Raw genomic sequence first — 14,578 nt, 5'->3', positions numbered from 1 at the left:
AGACTTTCTTTTCTTGGGCTCCAAAATCACTGCAGATGGTGGCTGCAGCCATGAAATTAAAAGCCACTTGCTCTTTGGAAGAAAAGCTATGACCAACCTAGACAGCATATTAAAAAGCAAAGACATTACTTTGCCAACAAAGGTTCATCTAGTCAAAGTTATGGTTTTCCCAATATTCATGTATGGATGTGAGAGCTGAGCCATAAAGACAGCTGAGCACCCAAGAATTGATACGTTTGAACTGTGGTGTTGCAGAAGACTCTTGAGAGTCCCTTGGACTGCAAAGAGATCCAACCAGTCAATCCTAAAGGAAATCAGCCATTAATATTCATTGGAAAGACTGACACTGAAGCTGAAACTCCAATACTTAGGCCACCTGATGCTAAGAACTGACTCATTGGAAAAGACCCTGATGTTAGGAAAGATTGAAGACAGGAGGAGAAAGGGACAATAGAGGATGAGATGGTTGGATGGAATCACCAACTCGATAGACATGAGTTTGAGCAAGCTCTGGGAGTTGGTGATGGACAGGAAAGCCTGGCCTGCTGCAGTCCATGGGGTCACAAAGAGTCGGACATGACTGAGCGACTGAAGTGAACTGAACTGTGCCTTCAAACATGAATGAGGGTCCAATCCAGTTGTCAACAATAGACTAACAGAAAACTTTAGTGATAATGTGGTTTTAGCATGTGGTTAGAAAAATTAGAATTGCATTCATATTTCAAAATTCCTTTAATTCCTAACTACTTAATTAGCTCATATCTCTAATAATTAAATAGACATAAAATGATGTTGAACCTTGCAACATCAGTCTTGCAACAGGGACTACTCATCCATGGATACACAAATTAATTAGAAAATATTAGTCCCATCCATGTCATTAAGAGATGAGTTTGCAATTCAATTTTATTTTATGTTTATAACTTATCAAGATATTAATACACTCACAGTGATTTGCTGTAACAAAAACTGCAATAACAATGCAGGAAACAAATTGTTAACTTAAAGCTATATAGTCATACAGAGAAGAAGTACAACAGAGTAGATAAAAAAATGACCATATTACAATACAATGTATTTTTGTGGAGTGGGGGAATGAAAATAAAGTTCAAATACAAAAGAGAGGATATAAAATGTCAAATGTTAAAGAAAATTTATTTTTTTTTAATAGACGATAGTCCATTAACCAAATATTCACTACGGTATTTAGATTTGTTTAGAAGAGTGATGGTACACATTTTTAAAATGCCACAAATTACAATGTACTGGGAATCACATTCTTTACAACTATTTGAACTTATGATTTGAAATTTTTAGATACTGATCTAAAAATGTACAAGGGGTACATAATTTTTCAAAGGGGTATGCTTTCAAATTTTGAAGGCTACTACTCTAGAGCAGGAATTCTTAACATGTGATGTCACACAGTGGCTATAAACACAGATTTAGGAGTTAGTCTTACTAGTTGTGTGACATTGGGCAAGTGACTGAAATTCAGCTCAGTCTACTTACCTATAAAATGGGGACAGTAAAAATACCCTATCTATAAAGTTGTCAAACTTCAGTAGACGCTAGAATCACCTGGAGGGTTTGTTAAAACACAGACTGTGGGCCCTGTTCCCAGAGATTCTGCCTGAGGAGGTCTGGGGTCAGGCCTCCGAACCTGCATTTCTAACAAATTTCCAGGTGAGACTAATGCTGCTTGCTCCTTTCATCTATCTCATAAAGTCATTCACTGTATGGATTAAAAATGTTAGTACATAAAGCAATTATCCTTCAATTAAAAAATAAATAAATTTTAAAAATATATATGTGCTTAAAAAAAAAGTTAGTACATAAAAATTCTTAGAAGTCCACTGGCCCAAAGCAGGTACTAACACACATTAGCCATATCATCAGTTAGAATTTGATTCACTGCAAAAGAAAATTTTACTGCAGTGGATTAAACAAAAAGGAGTTTGCATATATCATTTAACAAGAGGTCCTGAGGTCAATCATCCAGGGCTGGCACCACTGGTCAAGAATGCCATGAAGTTCCCAGGCTCCTTCTGTCTTCTTTGCTCAATTGTCTTTGCTCAGTGGCTTTCATTACCATAGATTGAGAATAGCTGCTGTTCCTCCAGGAGTCTTGTCTGAATTCCAGATAGGAAGAGAGAAGAGAAAAAGAGCAGAGGGTAGAATTGATGGAGCATGCCAGCCAAGTCACAGACCCTCCCTTTCATAATTTATTTTTTAGAGAAGTCACTTGCTTTTAAAAAATGTTTCCAGAAGTTCCCAACATGTGGTGAATGGAGCTAATAAAATTAATCAACATTTAGTAAAACAGACTCAACAGTACTAGCCACACTTCAAGTGTTCAACAGCCACAGGTAGCCAGTGACTACCATGGTGGACAACACAGATGTAGGACATTTCCACCATTATGCAAAGTTCTATTGAATGACATTAGACTACAAGATGCACCTCTAAGTCTCCTACAAGATCTATAAAGCTCTTTCTCTCCAGACTTACCTGCTGTTGCTATACACTTTAGCAAAGGTCAGCAGGCTATTTCTCAGGCCTGCATTTGTTTACAATTCTGCTACCCGGGATTGTACTCTCTCTCCACCTCGTCCATCTAGAAAACAAGAATCCTTCTTTATACACACATATTCAAAAAGCCAGAAGAACTGAACATGATGCAGGAAGTATTTCTGAGCATACCTTCTCTTTTATCTACCATTACTACAAAAAATAGCAGATCCAAGAGATTATTCAGTCTTTTAAAAAATCACACAAAAAACAGCTTGATTGAAAAATGGGAAAGGAACTTGAACAAACATTTCTCCAAAAAAGATATATTAATGGTAATAAGCACAGGAAAAGATGCGTGATGACACTAATCATTAAGCATATGCAAATCAAACCTACAGCGGTACCACCTCACATCTATATTGGCTACTATCAAAAAACTCAGAAAATAACAAGTGTTGGCAAGAAGAAGGAGAAATTGGAATTCTTGCATATTGTTGGTGGAACTGTAAAATGGGGCAATTGCTATGGAAAACAGTATGGAAGTTTCTCAAAAAATTAAAAGTACAATTACATGATCCAGCCATTCCACTTCTGGATATACACTCCCAAAGAACTTAAAGCAGGGTGTTGTGGAAATATTTGTCCAATCATATGCAATACCAGCATTATTCACAATCGCCAAAAGCTGAATGCAATCCAAGTGCCTATCAATGAATAAATGGATATACAAAACGTGGCATTGGCATGCAATGGAAGAATATTCAGCCTTGAAAAGAAATTCTGACACATGCCACAACCTGGCTGAAACCTGCAGGCTAATATATCTTCAAACATCTCTGATTTTTAAACTACAAAATGATCTTGGTTTTTTTTTTTTTAATTGAAAAATCTGCTTAAACATAGAAAAAAAAAATACTGCTGAGTGCCTCAGATTAAGTAGGATAAAATGAGAACTCGCTCTACTCATTCCTTGTATTATCCAAGTGTTGGACTCAGTACCCTGCTGATAAATTTCCTTCTGAGAATCTCTCTACACAAATTAAGTGCCAGTTAGGCCTCACGGCTTCGACTAGACAGTGTTAGAAGAACGGTTTCTGCCCAGAAGAACAAAGAGTCAGATGCACTTCTTGGATCGGACAGTAGCCCAGTGGTTATTTCCACCCGCTGCACACTGGCATTACCTGGGAAATTTAAAAGCCCTCCAAGTGGTTCTAAGGTGAGAGCAGGCTGGCTGTGGAGATGTACTGATATTTTCTGATGACTAACGCCCCCAACCCCTAACCACTACACATCTCATATTTACTTGATGCCCAGAATCATCAAACAGTGCGCCTGACACAGTCGCAACATTTCTGTCTTCCGGGTAACGGTTCTCCACTAGGTATCATTATCTAGAGCACGTGATCTCTCCAGCACCTGTAGCTCAAGCACTTGAATCTCTCCCTGCATGTGTCCGCCCCTCACAAGCACACCCAGAAACCATGACTCGCTACCTATTACGGTCCACAAGGCAAGGCCGCTTCCGGATGGACTTTGCTGATGGGGAGCGTCCACGCCTATGCCATCTGCTCTCGCGCCAGATACGCTTCTGCTTAATCTTCGATTAGGTTCAGCTCCCAAACCCGCGGGGGTTGTATTGGGGTCCGGGGATAAAGCGCCGAAACTTACTTGCCTTCATCCTTGCCCGCTGACACCTCCTGATTTTTTGCAAACTGCTGCTTCTGGGCAAGAATATGCGCCACGGGGAACAGCTCTAATCCAGACTTCGGAGTCTGGACATTTACCAAAGTCCTGCCTTTGTCAGAACAGAGGCTGCGAAGCCTGATCCTTCTCTGTCTGCCTGGAAGGTCCAGGCAGTCTTGCTTGGGCACGAGATTCAGGGCGTTTGTTCCGGAAATCGCGGAGGCCTGCTGCCAGGAAAACAAGAACGTGAACACTTACTCCTCTGGGGTTGAATAGAGAGACAGGATGGTTTACTTTCACTGGCCTTGTTTCCAGGTCCCCTCTAGGAACCTGGGAGGTTTCTGCGTCTCTGTGGTTATTTCTACAGCTTCTTGTCCCTTTACTCTGTTCTAGGCCCTGCCTTCTAAATGGGTTGGGAAAGTCTGACAGAGAAATCGTTTGGGGAAACTTCAAAAGTATATATGCAAAAAAAGAATAGTACGATGAATTCGATGTATCTGTCTCACACCTTCTATCAACTCATGGCAATGTTATTAACCTATAACCCAGCCCTCATTACTTCAGACACATTGCTTGAATCTCAGACCCGTGTCACTGATAAATTTAACACAACCCCGACTAAGATGAGTTAGACACTTGCCTCAGGCACAAAATTTAGGAGACTTCCAAAAAGCTTTGCAATAGAGACAATAACATTTGAAAGTATTTTTAAAGTAAAAATTAATGCAAAAAACTATAATGAATACAATATCAATATTTTAAATAGAGAATCAGTATTACTGATTCTTTCCTTCTGCCCAGCTCCTATATGACTGACAAAAGGCTGAAACTTAAGTATCTCTAAGAATGAGGATGCTTTTGAAAAACATAATCACAATATTATTATCACATCTAAAAAAAATACCAAAAATAAGATCATCAAGTATCCAACCATTGTTCAGACTTTACCAGTTTTATATATTTTATAAATATATTATATAACATATATTATAAAATCATATGTGAGTTACAAGGAGGGCTGGAGTGAGAATTCTCAGGCACCTTTTATCTAAGGTGTGTAAGTTATCAAGACCTTGGACATAGATCACTTGAAGCATTATGTCATCATCAAAGGTTTGGCAACAAACTTCCAACAGGCCTGGTCCAGGAAAGTTGTCTTGAGAAATCTGATATATGGGTATGAAGTTTATGTGAATGAAAGAGTAGAACAGTAGGAAAGAGGTATAAATGTGAAAGTCTCTCAGATAGTGGTAATGGTAGGTAAGGGGGTACTAGAATGGAGTGCTGAGGAAGAAAGAAAATCAAGGAATGTGGACAGGAATAGAAATACAAAAGGAGAAACAAAGATCATAATCGGTGGCATGGGTAAAGAGGAAAGATTATTATGGCTGTGGGATAGCACAGGAAAGAAAAAAGAAGAATATGGTATTTATCAATCAGAAAGATGAGTAAAACGATCACAGTGCATGAAGGAGTAGAAACTGTAGACTGATCTATGGTGGGTAAATCTCACCATGCGAACGCTAACTAAAAAGTTAGAAGTCATTTACAGTGTTCCCAATGTTAAGGCCTTCTCTTATATTCCATCAATTGCCTAAACTCCTTTAAATTTTACTTTACTTCAAATACAGATCATTGTCTTTTTAAACCACATTATTTTGGCCTTTGTTTCCTGCTGTATAGATTTACCATAACTGCACCAGACAATGTTGTTAACTAATCAGGGATCTTAGTTGCAGAAGACAGAATCCACACAAATAAGGTAAAATTAAAAGGGATTTCTTAGGCATTCACAGAGTTTCTTGGAGACCAGAATCAAGTATAGATTACACTACACTGCCAGAAGCACTCAGCCATGAAAATGCTTCTGTAGAAATCTTACTGCTGCCACTTCTGGTTCCACAAAATCCTAGACAGTAGCTGCACATAAACCAAAATACCTGCAACAACCTTGCATATGTGAAAGGATTTCAAGCTAAAATCAAACCAGAGGATATGAAATGAAAGGTCACATACGCACCCTCTGAAGAATGGTAGGTAAGAGCTAGGAGACTTATTTCCCCTAAAATGCCTAATTTACAGAAGACAGAGACTTATCTCCTAATCAATGAGTAGCCCTTAATCTGACTGGACTTGCCCTTCTTTGCATTCTTGATCATAAATACAACCACCTCAAAAACCTCAATAGACCTACCTTGCTATATATTATGAGTTTCCTGAATTGTAATTCCTTTGCTATTCCTGAATAAACTCTATTTTTTGGTAATTTGAACTTGTCTCAGTTTACCTCTTTATTTATGTTGACATATGTCAGAAGAGCTATTCAGTCTTTATCTCACAATATTCATTTCTCCCAGTCTTACACTGCAAAGTCAAGTGGGCCTTAGGAAGCATCATTATGAACAAAGCTAGTGGAGGTGATGGAATTCCAGTGGAGCTATTTCAAATCCTAAAAGATGATGCTGTGAAAGTGCTGCACTTAATATGCCAGCAAATGTGGAAAACTCAACAGTGGCTACAGGACTGGAAAAGGTCAGTTTTCATTCCAATCCCAAAGAAAGGCAATGCCAAAGAATGTGCAAACTGCCTTACAATTGCACTCATCTCGTACGTTAGCAAGTAATGCTCAAAATTCTCCAAGCCAGGCTTCAATAGTATGTGAACCATGAACTTCCAGATGTTCAAGTTGCATTTAGAAAAAGCAGAGGAACCAGAGATCAAATTGCCAACATCCACTGGATCATCGAAAAAGCAAGAGAATTCCAGAAAAACATCTACTTCTGCTTCATTGACAAAGCCTTTGGCTGTGTGCATCACAGCAAACTGTGGAAAATTCTTCAAGAGATGGGAATACCAGACCACCTTACCTGCCTCCTGAGAAATTTATATGCAGGTCAAGAAGCAACAGAACTGTACATGGAACAACAGACTGGTTCCAAATAGGAAAAGGAATATGTCAAGTCTGTATATTGTCACCCACCCTGCTTATTTAAGTTCTATGCAGAGTACATCATGAGAAATGCTGGACTGGATAAAGCACAAGCTGGAATCAAGATTGCCAGAAGAAATATCAATAACCTCAGATATGCAGATGACACCACTCTTCTGGCAGAAAATGAAGAAGAACTAAAGAGCCTCTTGAGGAAAGTGAAAGAGGAGAGTGAAATAGTTGACTTAAAACTCAACATTCAGAAAACTAAGATCATGGCATCTGGTCCCATCACTTCATGGCAAATAGATGGGGAAACAATGGAAACACTGACAGACTTTATTTCTGAGGGCTCCAAAATCACTGCAGATGGTGACTACAGCCATGAAATTAAAAGACACTTGTTCCTCGGAAGAAAAGCTATGACCAACCTAGACAGCATATTAAAAAGCAGAGACATTACTTTGCCAACAAAGGTCTGTCTAGTCAAAGCTTTGGTTTTTCCAGTAGTCATGTATGGATGTGAGAGTTGGAGTATAAAGAAAGCTGAGTGCCAAAAAATTGATGCTTTTAAAGTATGGTGTTGGAGAAGACTCTTAAGAGTCCCTTGGACAGCAAGGAGATCCAAGCAGTCCATCCTAAAGGAGATGAGTCTTGAATATTCATTGGAAGGACTGATGCTGAAGCTGAAACTCCAATATTTTGGCCACCTGATGCAAAGAACTGACTTCTTGGAAAAGACTCTGATGCTGGAAAAGATTGAAGGCAGGAAGAGAAGGGGACGATAGAGGATGAGATGGCTGGATGGCATCACCGACTCGATGGACATGAGTTTGAGTAAACTCCGGGAGTTGGTGATGGACAGGGAAGCCTGGAGTGCTGCAGTCCACGGGGTCGCAAAGAGCCGGGACACGACTGAACTGAACTGAGTCTTACACAAGCACATCTGCTCAGCAAAAGCTATGTGACACAGGAAATCCTAGTGACAAGGAGATCTGAGAACTGGAGATTTTACTGCTGCAGGTTTAGTGTACAGGAGGCACATTGCAACAGGTTTGCAGAGGTGTAGAGTGAGCAGTCTTTACTATTGGTCATGGTTGCTACCTGGTATCCATTTCACCCTTTTTCCTTCTTAAAAAACTGATATTGTTCCAATATCCATCATTCATAAATTGAAGAACTCAGGAGACTCTACCCCCATTTTAAGTTCCAGGGCAATTTATGAGTAGTTTAAGATGAATTTGTAAATCCTATACCTTTATAGGGAGAAGGCAATGACACCCCACTCCAGTACTCTTGCCTGGAAAATCCCATGGATGGAGGAGCTTGGTAGGCTGCAGTCCATGGGATCGCTAAGAGTCCGACACGACTGACTTCACTTTCACTTTTCACTTTCAAGCAATGGGGAAGGAAATGGCAACCCACTCCAGTGTTCTTGCCTGGAGAATCCCAGGGACGGGGGAGGTTGGTGGGCTGCCGTCTATGGGGTCACACAGAGTTGGACACGACTGAAGCGACTTAGCATGCACGCATGTATGCCTTTATAGATGATTGATTTACAAATTTAGGTTTAAACAAATAAGCAAAAGCATTCCCCTGCTGGCTGTTATAAGTTCAGAGGTAGGCAGGCAAGCTAAATTGTCATAATCACACTTTAATGATTGAGAGGAGAGGTTATGCTTTTCCTTTGTGTTAAGAGCAAAGAACATTTTGCCCAAAGTGCTTCAGGCTGCAATATTAAAGATAGCTGTAAGATTAGGCAGCCTAAGCGTAATACCGACAAACTGGTTAAACTTGGTTCTATTCTTGCTTCACACTGTTGGTCATCCCAGTCAGACTTAAAAGTGGCCCGTACGGGGATCGAACCCGCGACCTTGGCGTTATTAGCACCACGCTCTAACCAACTGAGCTAACCGGCCCTCATACAAACTACTACTCTTCGTTAATGGTTTAATTGCATTGACCTTCTAGAATTTCTTTATCACAAATGGGAATATCAGTCCTATATATAGTGGGTCTGCTTCTGTTAAAGGGAAACAAAAGAAAAAAGTCTATCAAGGTCAAGAATGAACCTTACCTTTCAGAACATACCTTCTTGGAACCAATGCAAATGCATTTTGTAATGCAAACTCTTCTGTAACAAGTACAAAAACCATTTTTAATGAAAATGGCAAATTGGAACATTTGATAGTAAGGACTTTGATATATTTGCATCTTGGAGACCACAGTAAAAGATGGTAAGAGAAGGGAAAAGAGTCTTTCTACCTACAGACTTTTGGGGAATGAGAAGAATAGGTGCTTGGAAGAAATACCAGCAGTATTTTTAAAGACAAATTGAATTAAAATAATTCATCCATCCAAACACGCACTCATCCATCCCTGAGCAAAAATTAAAAGCTTCCTTCCAAGAGCAAATAATGGAAATGTAATGCTAGTGATAAATGAAAGGCATATAACCTTAATAATGAGCTAGAAAAAAACTCAATGTGAAAAAGCTCTACATGAACCCAGGGAATAGTAATGAATAAAGCTTTCCATGAACAAATGAGGAACTAGGTCTGAGGTGGAAAAAAAATGAGCTGATGCTTAGGACAGGTAGAAAAAAATATACATTGAATTTGGGAATGAATGTGGTGTTGTGAGAGTAAAATGGACCTGCTTTTTAAGGTTGCTATGCAATACTTCAGTTCTAGTTTTTCAGTACTTTCTATTTAGACATCACAGGTGTAAATAAAATCTTACTTAGCCATGATTATGAACCAAAGACTATTTATGTCTTTTAAATGAATTAACATATTTAAACATAACTAATTTATGAGGTGACTGTTACAATCATTCTCGTTTTACAAATAACCGAGGACAGAGTTTAGAGTCAGCATTCTGATCATTTAACCTTAGAGAACTTCCTTTTCATTGTGACTAAACTGCTCCTTAAAATCGGTATTTATCTTTTTTTTAGTGGATGGCCATATTCTGAGGACCCTCCTATTCAAAAAACCAACTTTATAGCATCTTGATTTATATCCCAGGATATTAATTGCTTCAATTTTCAATTAATATTAATCTCACCACTAATATTGAATATGGAACATGGATCTGAAAACTCCTATCCCAGGTAAGGAAAACTCTGAGCATCAGCCACGTTTACTGTATTATTATGGCAGGGCAATTCTTTCTAGCAATTTTACTGTATTATGTAGTGATTCACTTCCTTTTCTTGGTTCCCCAATACGGAAAGGAGATATATTGAGAGCAAACACCCTAGAGACATTGATTTTTTTTTTTCTCCCTCTCTCTTTTTCCTCTGATTTTTTTTTCTCTCCAAGAAACAGTTTCCTTATGGAAAACAAAACAAAATGAAATAAAGAAAGGCCCTCTGTTGTACCTTTTAGCTGCCAGGTCTCTGCTATCGTTCTGTTTTGTTAATTGGAGTGGGATCTGTTCACTCCGCCTAAGCAGGTTCTAGAACCCGCTAGCAAGAAAATTTGCAGACTCTCCTTCTCTGCAAAGAAGCTCCAATGCCAAATATAGAACTCTTAGGCTAGCACAGGTTTCCATTTTAGAGGACAAAAATCGAGGTCAACTTTGGCCCGTACGGGGATCGAACCCGCGACCTTGGCGTTATTAGCACCACGCTCTAACCAACTGAGCTAACCGGCCAGGACGACACCTTTGCCCTTCAAATTACAAACGACACTTAAACAGCATGGTTTTGCAGTTTACTGTGGGAAGCATAAGTTGCTTCCATTCTTCTTCTCGTCTTTCTTCATTGGCCTAGAAAATGGATGAAAAAGCTTCTCATTCTGCCTCAAGAAAGTGTCCTTCTTCCGGAAAAACTTAAAGCTCTCTCAAACTTTGGATTCTGACCCGAGAAGATTCAGGCCAACGTCCCCAGGCAGGGCTTCCTGAGACCGCGACGGGTGCATCACGGAACTGACCACGAAGCCTCCAGAGGCCTCGAAGGACTCGGCTCCGGCGCGCAAGACCCAGATTCCTCTCTACTCTTGGAGATCTTTAAGCTTTCCTCGGAAGCCTCGGGTCCCATGAACCTGAACCCTGTCGCCGCCTGGCCTCTGGGTGGTTTTGCCCGCCCCGCCACCCGGAATCCGCAGCTGTGAGCCCCAGGTATCGGGCTCCGAGCACGGGAATGTATGTGAGTCTTGGTGTTGCAGTGTTGGTCATCAAACACGTGGTGGCGCCCGACGGACCGGCTGCGGTCAGCGGGAGCGAAAGAAACTTGGGGATGGGAGAAGTGGAGACCCGGATTGGGCAACTCTGTGAAGAGGCGGGAAACCCCCTTTGAGCGGCTAAACTGCGAGGTGAACCCTGAGGGCAGGGATCAACCCAGGGAAAGGCCGGCAGAGGAGCTAATTCCCTATTCGCCCTCTGCTCTTTTCTGGATTCTACTTCTTTCCTCCTTTCCAACACGACTGTTCCTGTTAAGTTAAGGATAGTAGTGTTTTTAGAAGTTAACTGTGTTCATGGGGTTCTCAAGGCAAGAATACTGAAGTGATTTGCCATTTCCTTCTCCAATGGACTGAAATCAGATTGATTAAATTCTTTGCAGCCGAAAATGGAGACCCTGTATGCTGCTGCTAAGTCGCTTCAGTCGTGTCAGACTCTGTGCGACCCCATAGACGGCAGCCCACCAGGCTCCCCCCGTCCCTGGAATTCTCCAGGCAAGAACACTGGAGTGGGTTGCCATTGCCTTTTCCAGGAGACGCTCTATACAGTCAGCTAAAACAAGACAGGCAGCTGACTGTGGCTCAGATCATGAACTCCTTATTGCAAAATTTAGACTTAAATTGAAGAAAGTAGGGAAAATCACTAGACCATTCAGGTATGACCTAAATCGAATCCCTAACGATTATACAGTGAAAGTGACAAATAGATTCAAGAGATTAGATCTGATAGAGAACCTGAAGAACTATGGAGGGAGGTTCACTACATTGGATAGGAGGCAGTGATCAAGACCATCCGCAAGAAAAAGAAATGCAAAAAGGCAAAATGGTTGTCTGAGAAGATCTTATGAATAGCTGAGAACAGAAGAGAAGCTAAAGGCAAAGGAGAAAAGGAAAGATATACCTATTTGAGTGCAAAGTTCCAAAAAATAGCAAGGAGAGATAAGAAAGCCTCCCTCAGTGATCAGTGCAGAGAAATAAAGGAAAACAATAGAATGGGAAAGACTAGAGATCTTTTCAAGAAAATTAGAGATACTAAGGGAACATTTCATGCAAAGATAGGCACAATAAAGGACAAAAATTGTATGGACCTAACAGGAGCTGAGGATAGTAAGAAGAGGTGGCAAGAATACACAGAAGAACTATACAAAAAAGATCTTCAAGACCCAGATGACCTCGATGGTGTGATCACTCACCTAGAGCCAGACATCCTGTAATGCAAGGTCAAATGGCCTTAAGAAGCATCATTATGAACAAAGCTAATGGAAGTGATGGAATTCCAGTTGAGCTGTTTCAAATCCTAAAAGATGATGCTGTGAAAGTGCTGCACTCAATATGCCAACAAATTTGGAAAACTCAGCAGTGGTCACAGGACTGGGAAAGGTCAGTTTTCATTCGAATCCCAAAGAAAGGCAATGCCAAAGAATGTTTAAACTATTGCACAATTGCACTCATCTCACATGCTAACAAAGTAATGCTCAAAATTCTCCAAGCCAGGCTTCAAAAAATTCTCCAAGCCAGGCTTTCAGTACACGAATCCTGAACTTCCCGATATTCAAGCTGGATTTAGAAAAGGCAGAGGAACCAGAGATCAAATTGCCAACATCCGCTGGATCATTGAAAAAGCTAGAGAATTCCAGAAAAACATCTACTTCTGCTTCATTGACTATGCCGAAGCCTTTGACTGTGTGGATCACAATAAACTGTGGAAAATTCTTCAAGAGGTGTGAATACCAGACCACCTTACCTGCCTCCTGTGAAATCTGTATGCAAGTCAAGAAGCAACAGTTAGAACCAGACATGGAACAACAGACTGGTTCCAAATAGGGAAAGGAGTATGTCAATGATGTATATTGTCACCCTACTTATTTAACTTATATGCAGAGTACATCATGTGAAATGCTGGACTGGATGAAGCACAAGCTGGAATCAAGATTGCCAGAAGAAATATCAATAACCTCATACATGCGGATGACACCACCCTTATGGCAGAAAATGAAGAGGAACTAAAGAGCCTCTTGATGAAAGTGAAAGAGGAGAGTGAAAAGGTTGGCTTAAAACTCAACGTTCAAAAAAATAAGATCATGGTATCCTGTCCCATCACTTCATGGCAAATAGATGGGGAAACAATGGAAACAGTGAGGGACTTTATTTGGGGGGCTCCAAAATCACTGCAGATGGTGACTGCAGCCATGAAATCGAAAGATGCTTGCTACTTGGAAGAAAAGCTATGACCAACCTAGACAGCATATTAAAAAGCAGAGACATTACTTGGCCCACAAAGGTCTGTCTAGTCAAAGCTATGGTTTTCCAGTAGTCATGTGTGGATATGAGAGTTGGACTATAAAGAATGCTGAGTACTGGAGAACTGATGCTTTTGAAGTGTGGTGTTGGAGAAGACTCTTGAGAGTCCCTTGGACAGCAAGGAGGTCAAACCAGTCAATCCTAAAAGAAATTAGTCCTGAATATTCATTGGAAGGACTGATGCTGAAGTTGAAACTCCAATATTTTGGCCACATGATGCAAAGTACTGACTCACTGGGAAAATCTTTCTCTGATGCTGGGAAAGATTGAAGGCAGGAGGAGAAGGGGACAACAGAGGATGAGATGGTTGGACGCTCCAGGAGTTGGTGATGGACAGGGAAGCCTGGGGTGCTGCACTCCGTGGGGTCGCAAAGAGTCAGACTGGACTGAGGGACTGAACTGAATTGACCTGTTTGCATATGTATTTATGTATATTACATAGTTTCTTTTGGATAGGCACTGCTAGTAAATAAAGTTTTAAATACAATACTTGGTATTCACTTTTTTTTTTTTCCTGGAAATGGGAATCATACTCTTTGGTTGGCTGAATCTGCCATTTTTTTCTTGCTTTCCATTTCACTAAAATTTTGCTTTTAATATCATACATATAAATTATTCTTCTGGCCCTTCAGCACCTTTCACTAACTTTGTACATCTTTTAATCAACTTGTACATGTCTTCATTTGTTTTGTTCTTTGGTGAAAATTCTGAAAGTTTGTATAGCAGAATGTTATTAGTAGTACCTGACATTCTGGTTCTACTCAGGTACTTGGTATGTTTAAGTGGTTTTTGAGAACCTGGGCCCTATTCAGACTTAGATGGTAGACTGTAGTCGCTTGCTTTGTGTTAAAGGTCAGTTTCCTGGGAAATAAACATTGCGATGGAGATAGAGATGCCAAAGCAGTGACCCAGGGGAGGCTGCAAGGCCGGCTGCAGGGCCAGAGCTTGCCTCCTCCTCCACCCCTAG

The 14,578-nt window shown here is 40.4% G+C and overlaps 1 long non-coding RNA gene and 2 other non-coding genes across 4 annotated transcripts; all 3 read right to left on the bottom strand.

The window, feature by feature from the left end:
- Window positions 1–1,129: 1,129 nt before the first annotated feature.
- LOC104984345 lies at window positions 1,130–4,471 on the bottom strand. 2 transcript variants are annotated; one of them, XR_824741.1, is made up of 3 exons: window positions 4,183–4,471; window positions 2,512–2,617; window positions 1,130–2,132 (listed from the first exon to the last, which is right to left on the bottom strand). It is a non-coding gene; the product is annotated as an uncharacterized LOC104984345 (long non-coding RNA). The 2 variants fall into 2 exon arrangements; XR_824742.1 differs by having other exon boundaries at window positions 4,187–4,458.
- Window positions 4,472–8,971: 4,500 nt separating this feature from the next.
- TRNAI-AAU lies at window positions 8,972–9,045 on the bottom strand. The gene has a single exon. It is a non-coding gene; the product is annotated as a tRNA-Ile (tRNA).
- Window positions 9,046–10,712: 1,667 nt separating this feature from the next.
- On the bottom strand, window positions 10,713–10,786 carry TRNAI-AAU. Its single transcript has one exon. It is a non-coding gene; the product is annotated as a tRNA-Ile (tRNA).
- Window positions 10,787–14,578: the final 3,792 nt, after the last annotated feature.

This window comes from Bison bison, unplaced genomic scaffold (assembly GCF_000754665.1).
Source record: "Bison bison bison isolate TAMUID 2011002044 unplaced genomic scaffold, Bison_UMD1.0 scf7180017863991, whole genome shotgun sequence".
Classification (NCBI taxonomy): Eukaryota; Metazoa; Chordata; class Mammalia; order Artiodactyla; family Bovidae; genus Bison; species Bison bison.
Note: the sequence above shows the minus strand (reverse complement) of the source record. Positions and strands in the feature narration are given on the sequence as shown.